The sequence below is a fragment of the Lolium rigidum genome, chromosome 2, assembly GCF_022539505.1.
Source record: "Lolium rigidum isolate FL_2022 chromosome 2, APGP_CSIRO_Lrig_0.1, whole genome shotgun sequence".
Classification (NCBI taxonomy): Eukaryota; Viridiplantae; Streptophyta; class Magnoliopsida; order Poales; family Poaceae; genus Lolium; species Lolium rigidum.
The window spans coordinates 90,413,016-90,421,032 of record NC_061509.1 but is presented as its reverse complement, the minus strand read 5'-3'; positions in this window follow the sequence as shown (position 1 = coordinate 90,421,032).

The following is an 8,017-nucleotide window of genomic DNA, read 5'->3' as shown; positions in this document are numbered from 1 at the left end:
AGATGAAATGGTTTACAACCTAATACTTTAGTTCAATGTTTGTCCTTTATTCCTTAATAGGTAAAGCTAGGATTAGTATGAATGGTTGATGTCTACGGGTGCTTCTATTCTTGTAGACAGTGTTGGGCCTCCAAGAGCAGTGGTTTGTAGAACAGCAGCAAGTTTCCCTTAAGTGGATCACCCAAGGTTTATCGAACTCAGGGAGGAAGAGGTCAAAGATATCCCTCTCAAGCAACCCTGCAATCACGATACAAGAAGTCTCTTGTGTCCCCAACACACCTAATACACCTGTCAGATGTATAGGTGCACTAGTTCGGCGAAGAGATAGTGAAATACAAGTAATATGGATGTATAAGAGTGGTAATAGCAATCTGAATAAAATATGGCAGCGAGTAAACATGCAACAAAACAGTAAATAAATGGAGATTCGATGCTTAGAAACAAGGCCTAGGGATCATACTTTCACTAGTGGACACTCTCAACTTTGATCACTTAATAAAACCACTCTACACTCTTTTGTTGGATGATGAACACCACTAATTGCGTAGGGCTACAAGAGCACCTCAATGCCGGAGTTAACAAGCTCCACAACATTCAATGTTCATATTTAAATAACCTTAGAGTGCATGATAGATCATTGCAATTACACCAAGTACTAACATAGCATGCACACTTGTCACCATCACACTATGAAGGAGGAATAGATCACATCAATACTATCATAGCAATAATTAACTTCAAAATCTACAAGAGATTACAATCATAACCTACGCCAAGTACTACACGATGCACACACTGTCACCATTACACCATGGAGGAGGAATAGACTACTTTAATAACATTACCAGAGTAACACATAGATGAATAGTGATACAAAACTCATATGAATCTCAATCATGTAAGGAAGCTCATGAGATCATTGTATTGAAGTACATAGGAGAGAGATCAACCACATAGCTACCAGTACATCCCTTAGCCTCGATGGAGAACTACTCCCTCCTCATGGGAGACAGCAACGTTGATGAAAATGGCGGTGGTGTCGATGGAGATGCCTTCCGGGGGCACTTCCCCGTCCCGACGGCGTGCCGGAACAGAGACTCCTGTCCCCCAGATCTTGGCTTCGCGATGGCGGCGGCTCTGGAAGGTTTCTCGTACCGTGGCTTTTTACGTATCGAGGTTTTAGGTCAGGGACCTTTAAATAGGCGAAGAGGAAGAGTCGGAGGGCTGACGAGGCGACGACACAGTAGGGGGGCACGGCCCACCCCCTAGCCGCGCCAGCCTATCATCTGGGGCCCACACGGCTCCCCTCTGGTGGCTCTCGGGTGTTCTGGAAGCTTCGTGGAAAAATAGGATGCTGGGCGTTGATTTCGTCCGATTCCGAGAATATTTCCTTACTAGGATTTCTGAAACCAAAAACAGCGATAAAACAAGAATCGGCCCTTCGGCATCTCGTCAATAGGTTAGTTCCGGAAAACGCATAAATATGACATATAATGTGTATAAAACATGTGAGTATCATCATAAAAGTAGCATGGAACATAAGAAATTATAGATACGTTTGGGACGTATCAAGCATCCCCAAGCTTAGTTCCTACTCGCCCTCGAGTAGGTAAACGATAACAAAGATAATTTCCGAAGTGACATGCTATCATAATCTTGATCATACTATTGTAAAGCATATGAGATGAATGCAGCGATTCAAAGCAATGGTAAAGACAATGAGTAAACAATTGAACCATATAACAAAGACTTTTCATGAATAATACTTTCAAGACAAGCATCAATAAGACTTGCATAAGAGTTACTCATAAAGCAATATATTCAAAGTAAAGGCATTGAAGCAACACAAAGGAAGATATAAGTTTCAGCGGTTGCTTTCAACTTCAACATATATATCTCATGGATAATTGTCAACACAAAGCAATATAACAAGTGCAATAAGTAAACATGTAAGAATCAATGCACACAGTTGATACAAGTGTTTGCTTCTAAGATAGAAAGAATGGGTAAACTGACTCAACAATAAAGTAGAAGAAAGGCCCTTCGCAGAGGGAAGCAGGGATTAAATCATGTGCTAGAGCTTTTTAAGTTTTGAAATCATATAGAGAGCATAAAAGTAAAGTTTGAGAGGTGTTTGTTGTTGTCAACGAATGGTAGTGGGCACTCTAACCCCCTTGCCAAACAGACTTTCAAAGAGCGGCTCCCATGAAGGACGTTATCTCTACCAGCAAGGTAGATCATCCCTCTTCTCTTTTGTTTACACATGTATTTTAGTTTTATTTATGGTTGACACTCCTCCCAACCTTTTGCTTACACAAGCCATGGCTAACCGAATCCTCGGGTGCCTTCCAACATTCACATACCATGAAGGAGTGTCTATTTGCAAAATTAAGTTGCTTACTGATGAATCAGAGAAAAACATGTGAAGAGAATTATTAATGAAGGTTGATTAATTGGGGGCTGGGAACCCCGCGCCAGCTCTTTTTGCAAAATTATTGGATAAGCGGATGAAGCCACTAGTCCATTGGTGAAAGCTGCCCAACAAGATTGAAAGATAAAACACCACATACTTCCTCATGAGCTATAAAACATTGACACAAATAAGGAGTAATAAAGTTTTGAATTGTTTAAAGGTAGCACATGAAGTAATTTACTTTGGAATGGCAGAGAAATACCATGTAGTAGGTAGGTATGGTGGACACAAATGGCATGGTTATTGGCTCAAGGATTTGGATGCACGAGAAGAATTCCTCTCAATACAAGGCTAGGCTAGCAAGGTTGTTTGAAGCAAACTCAATTATAAAACGGTGCAGCAAAGCTTACATATGAACATATTGCAAGCATTATAAGACTTTACATCGTCTCCTTGTTGTTCAAACACCTTAACCAGAAAATATCTAGACTCTAGAGAAACTAATCATGCAAACCAAAATTTAACAAGCTCTATGTAGTTCTTCAATCATGGGTACAAAGTACATGATGCAAGAGCTTAAACATGATCTATATGAGCACAACAATTGCCAAGTATCGAATTATTCAAGACATTATACCATTTACCACATGCGGCATTTTCCGTTTCCAACCATATAACAATGAACGAAATAGTCCAACTTTCGCAATGAACATTAAAGATAAAGCTAAGAACATATTTGTTCATACGAACCAGCGGAGCGTGTCTCTCTCCCACACAAGCATGACGGATCAGATCTTTCAAACACAAACAAAAATAAAAGCACACAGACGCTCCAAGTAAAGCACATAAGATGTGACCGAATAAAAATATAGTTTCAAGAGAAGAAACCTGATAAGTTGTCGATGAAGAAGGGGATGCCTTGGGCATCCCCAAGCTTAGATGCTTGAGTCTTCTTGAAATATGCAGGGGGTGAACCACGGGGGCATCCCCAAGCTTAGACTTTTCACTCTTCTCGATCATAGTATATCATCCTCCTCTCTTGACCCTTGAAAACTTCCTCCACACCAAACTCAAAACAAACTCATTAGAGGGTTAGTGCATAATTAAAAATTCACATGTTCAGAGGTGACAAAATCATTCTTAACAATTCTGGACATTTCTCAAAGCTACTGGAAGGTAATGGAACAAAGAAATCCATCCAACACAGCGAAAGAGGCAATGCAAAATAAAAGGCAGAATCTGTCAAAACAGAACAGTCCGTAAAGAAGAATTTTAAAGAGGCACCAGACTTGCTCGGATGAAAATGCCCAAATTGAATGAAAGTTGCGTACATATCTGAGGATCAAGCACGTAAATTGGAAGATTTTTCTGAGTTACCTACAGAGAATCATACCCAAATTCGTGACAGTAAGAAATCTGTTTCTGCGCAGTAATCCAAATCTAGTATTGTCTTTACTATCAAAGACTTTAATTGGCACAACAATGCAATAAAATAAAGATAAGGAGAGGTTGCTACAGTAGTAACAACTTCCAAGACTCAAATATAAAACAAAATTGCTGTAGTAAAATAAACACATGGGTTATCTCCCAAGAAGTGCTTTCTTTATAGCCATTAAGATGGGCTCAGCAGTTTTAATGATGCACTCATAAGGATGAGAGTTGAAGCAAAAGAGAGCATCAAGAAGCAAATTCAAAACAAATTTAAGCCTAACATGCTTCCTATGCATAGGAATCTTGTAAATAAACAAATTCATGAAGCATAATGCAACAAGCATAGAAAGATAAAACAAGTGCAGCTTCAAGATTTTCAAAGCAAAAGAGAGGTGTTTTAGTAACATGAAAATTTCTACAACCATATTTTCCTCTCTCATAATAATATCCAGTAGCGTCATGAGAAAACTCAACAATATAACTATCAAATGAAACATTCTTATCATGAGTCTCATGCATAAAATTATTACTACTCCCAACATAAGCATAGTCATTCTTATTAATTGTAGTGGGAGCAAATTCAACAAAGTAGCTATCATTATTATTCTCATCATCAAATATACGAGGCATATTGTAATCATAATGAATTTTATCCTCCATAGTAGGCGGCACCAAAAGACCACTATCATTATAATCATCATATATGGGAGGCATATCATAATCAACATAAACTTTCTCCTCAATACCCGGAGGGCTAAAGAGATAATTCTCATCAAAACCAGCTTCCCCAAGCTTAGCATTTTCTATATCATTATCAACAATGGTGTTCAAAGCGTTCATACTAATATTACTACCAGCATGCAAATAAGGTTCCATAGGTTTTTTAATTTTCGCATTAAACCATTCGTGTCTTGACTCATGAAATAGTACAAAAAGCTCACAGATGTTTTCCATTATGCCTTACTAGTGTTTAACAAGAAACAAAAAGATGCAATTGCAGGATCTAAAGGAAATAGCTTCGAGCACACACGCAACGGCAACGAGAAAAGTCCTTAGTTACCCGGGACCGGAGTATGAGTGCCTTTTACCTTTCCTCCCAGCAACGGCGCCTGTAAAAGTGCTTGATGTCTACGGGTGCTTCTATTCTTGTAGACGAGTGTTGGGCCTCCAAGAGCAGAGGTTTGTAGAACAACAACGAAGTTTCCCTTAAGTGGATCACCCAAGGTTTATCGAACTCGGGGAGGAAGAGGTCAAAGATATCCCTCTCAAGCAACCCCGCAATCACGATACAAGAAGTCTCTTGTGTCCCCAACACACCTAATACACTTGTCGTATGTATAGGTGCACTAGTTCGGCGAAGAGATAGTGAAATACAAGTAATATGGATGTATATGAGTGGTAATAGCAATCTGAATAAAATATGGCAGCAAGTAAACATGCAACAAAACAGTAAATAAACGGAGATTCGATGCTTAGAAACAAGGCCTAGGGATCATACTTTCACTAGTGGACACTCTCAACTTTGATCATATAATAAAACCACTCTACACTCTTTTGTTGGATGATGAACACCACTAATTGCGTAGGGCTACAAGAGCACCTCAATGCCGGAGTTAACAAGCTCCACAACATTCAATGTTCATATTTAAATAACCTTAGAGTGCATGATAGATCATTGCAATTACACCAAGTACTAACATAGCATGCACACTGTCACCATCATACTATGAAGGAGGAATAGATCACATGAATACTATCATAGCAATAATTAACTTCATAATCTACAAGAGATTACAATCATAACCTACGCTACTACACGATGCACACACTGTCACCATTACACCATGGAGGAGGAATAGACTACTTTAATAACATTACCAGAGTAATACATAGATGAATAGTGATACAAAACTCATATGAATCTCAATCATGTAAGGCAGCTCATGAGATCATTGTATTGAAGTACATAGGAGAGAGATCAACCACATAGCTACCGGTACAGCCCTTAGCCTCGATGGAGAACTACTCTCCTCATGGGAGACAGCAGCGTTGATGAAGATGGCGGTGGTGTCGATGGAGATGCCTTCCGGGGCACTTCCCGTCACGGCGGCGTGCCGGAACGGAGACTCCTGTCCCCTGCATCTTGGCTTCGCGATGGCGGCGGCTCTGGAAGGTTTCTCGTACCGTGGCTTTTTCCGTATCGAGGTTTTAGGTCAGGGACCTTTAAATAGGCGAAGAGGCGGAGTCGGAGGGCTGAAGAGGCGACGACACATTAGGGGGGCGCGGCCCACCCCCTGGTCGCGCCAGCCTATCATCTGGGGCCCACAGGGCTCCCCTCTGGTGGCTCTCGGGTGTTCTGGAAGCTTCGTGGAAAAATAGGATGCTGGGCGTTGATTTCGTCCGATTCCGAGAATATTTCCTTACTAGGATTTCGAAACCAAAAACAGCAGAAAACAAAGAACCGGCCCTTCGGCATCTCGTCAATAGGTTAGTTCCGGAAAACGCATAAATATGACATATAATGTGTATAAAACATGTGAGTATCATCATAAAAGTAGCATGGAACATAAGAAATTATAGATACGTTTGGGACGTATCAATGGTCTCTCTCATTTGGGAAGGACTTCAATGCTAACCTAAGATTAGGCTCCATAGATGTTGATGTGATCATCAATATCTATGTTTAACATGATTAGGTCCTCTCTCTTGGGAATGTCTTGAATAATATCTTAGGGCTTCTCTTAAAGATAATTATTTGAATACATGGATGCATAACCAAGGTTTAGCTCAAAGTTTGTCATTTCTTCTCTAGTAAATAATATAGTAATCTCACCTCTCTCGATTTGATGTATAATAATATGGAATAGAGAAGAATATATATTTCTAGAGTTGATCTCCTTGTCATGTTTCCAAGATTGAAATAGTATGAATACCATGAGCAACATGGTAGGCTCAAGGATTAGTTTAAGACATGGAGAAGATAAGTGAAGAATAGTTTCTCCAATTATTGTTACTTGATTTTCCAATTAAATGGATGTTCATATGTTATGGCAAAGATTACCATATTATGATCTTTTATAAGATCCAGCAATTGATCATTGAGTAAAGTGTTGTTGTGTTGATTTTAGTTCCATTTGATCTAACCTTTAGATCAAATCATCTCTACCCAAAACTAGGTTTTAAACAAAGTCACATTGAGGTTTATAGCGCTTGACTTGATGAGCTACTTCAATTCCACCAAGGTCAAGTGAAACTTCGATTCATCGTGATTGTTTTACTTTTAAGCGCGAAAATTCCCCAGATTTTCTATGCATGAATGCAATGCACACATCTGTTTCATCTCTTTTTGTAACCCCATTTCCTGGGATATTACAGATTGGGACGCAAAAGATGCCAACATGGCCTCATATCGATTTCATGTGCAAAAGATTGGCGGATTCTTCGAGGGGTGTGAGTTTCACCATGTGCCGCGGGCGGAAAATGAAGCCGCAAATACGCTCTCTAAGTTGGGCTCCTCCATGCAAGAAATCCCTCCCTGAATAGCTTTGGCTCACCTAAGGGCGCCATCAATCAAACCAAGTCCGGAGTCTGAATCAATCTTTGTACCGGAGTCACACGTTGTGCCAATGGATGTTGATGAAGGAAACCCGGGGACTGTTCTGATAAACCCGGGGACTGCGGGATCTAAGCCGGAAGAAGCTATGCTGGTCGACAGTATGGAGATAGACGTACCGGTGTTTCTAGTTCGGGAAGCACCAACTTGGGTTGAACCTATTAAGGAATTCCTGATCAACGGCACCCTGCCGGTTGACGAAACTGAATCAAGAAGGATCCACAGGAGATCCAAGGCCTATACCATCATCAACGGCGAGGTGTACAAGAGAAGTGTTACCGGTATCCTCCAAAGGTGTGTGGAACCGGAAGAGGGAAAAGAGATGCTTGTGGAGATTCACCAAGGAGAATGTGGGCATCACGCCTCATCAAGGGCGCTGGTGGCAAAGGTGTTCCGGTACGGGTCCTACTGGCCCACGGCACTGGAAGACGCCGAGCACTACAAGAAAAGTTCTGATAGACAACGTCTCAAAATCGTCCGCTAAGGGGTATTTTTCGTCGCCCATGGGCCTAACCCGACGATATGGGTTCTGTTAGGAAGCTCGCAAAGTCCAACGACGT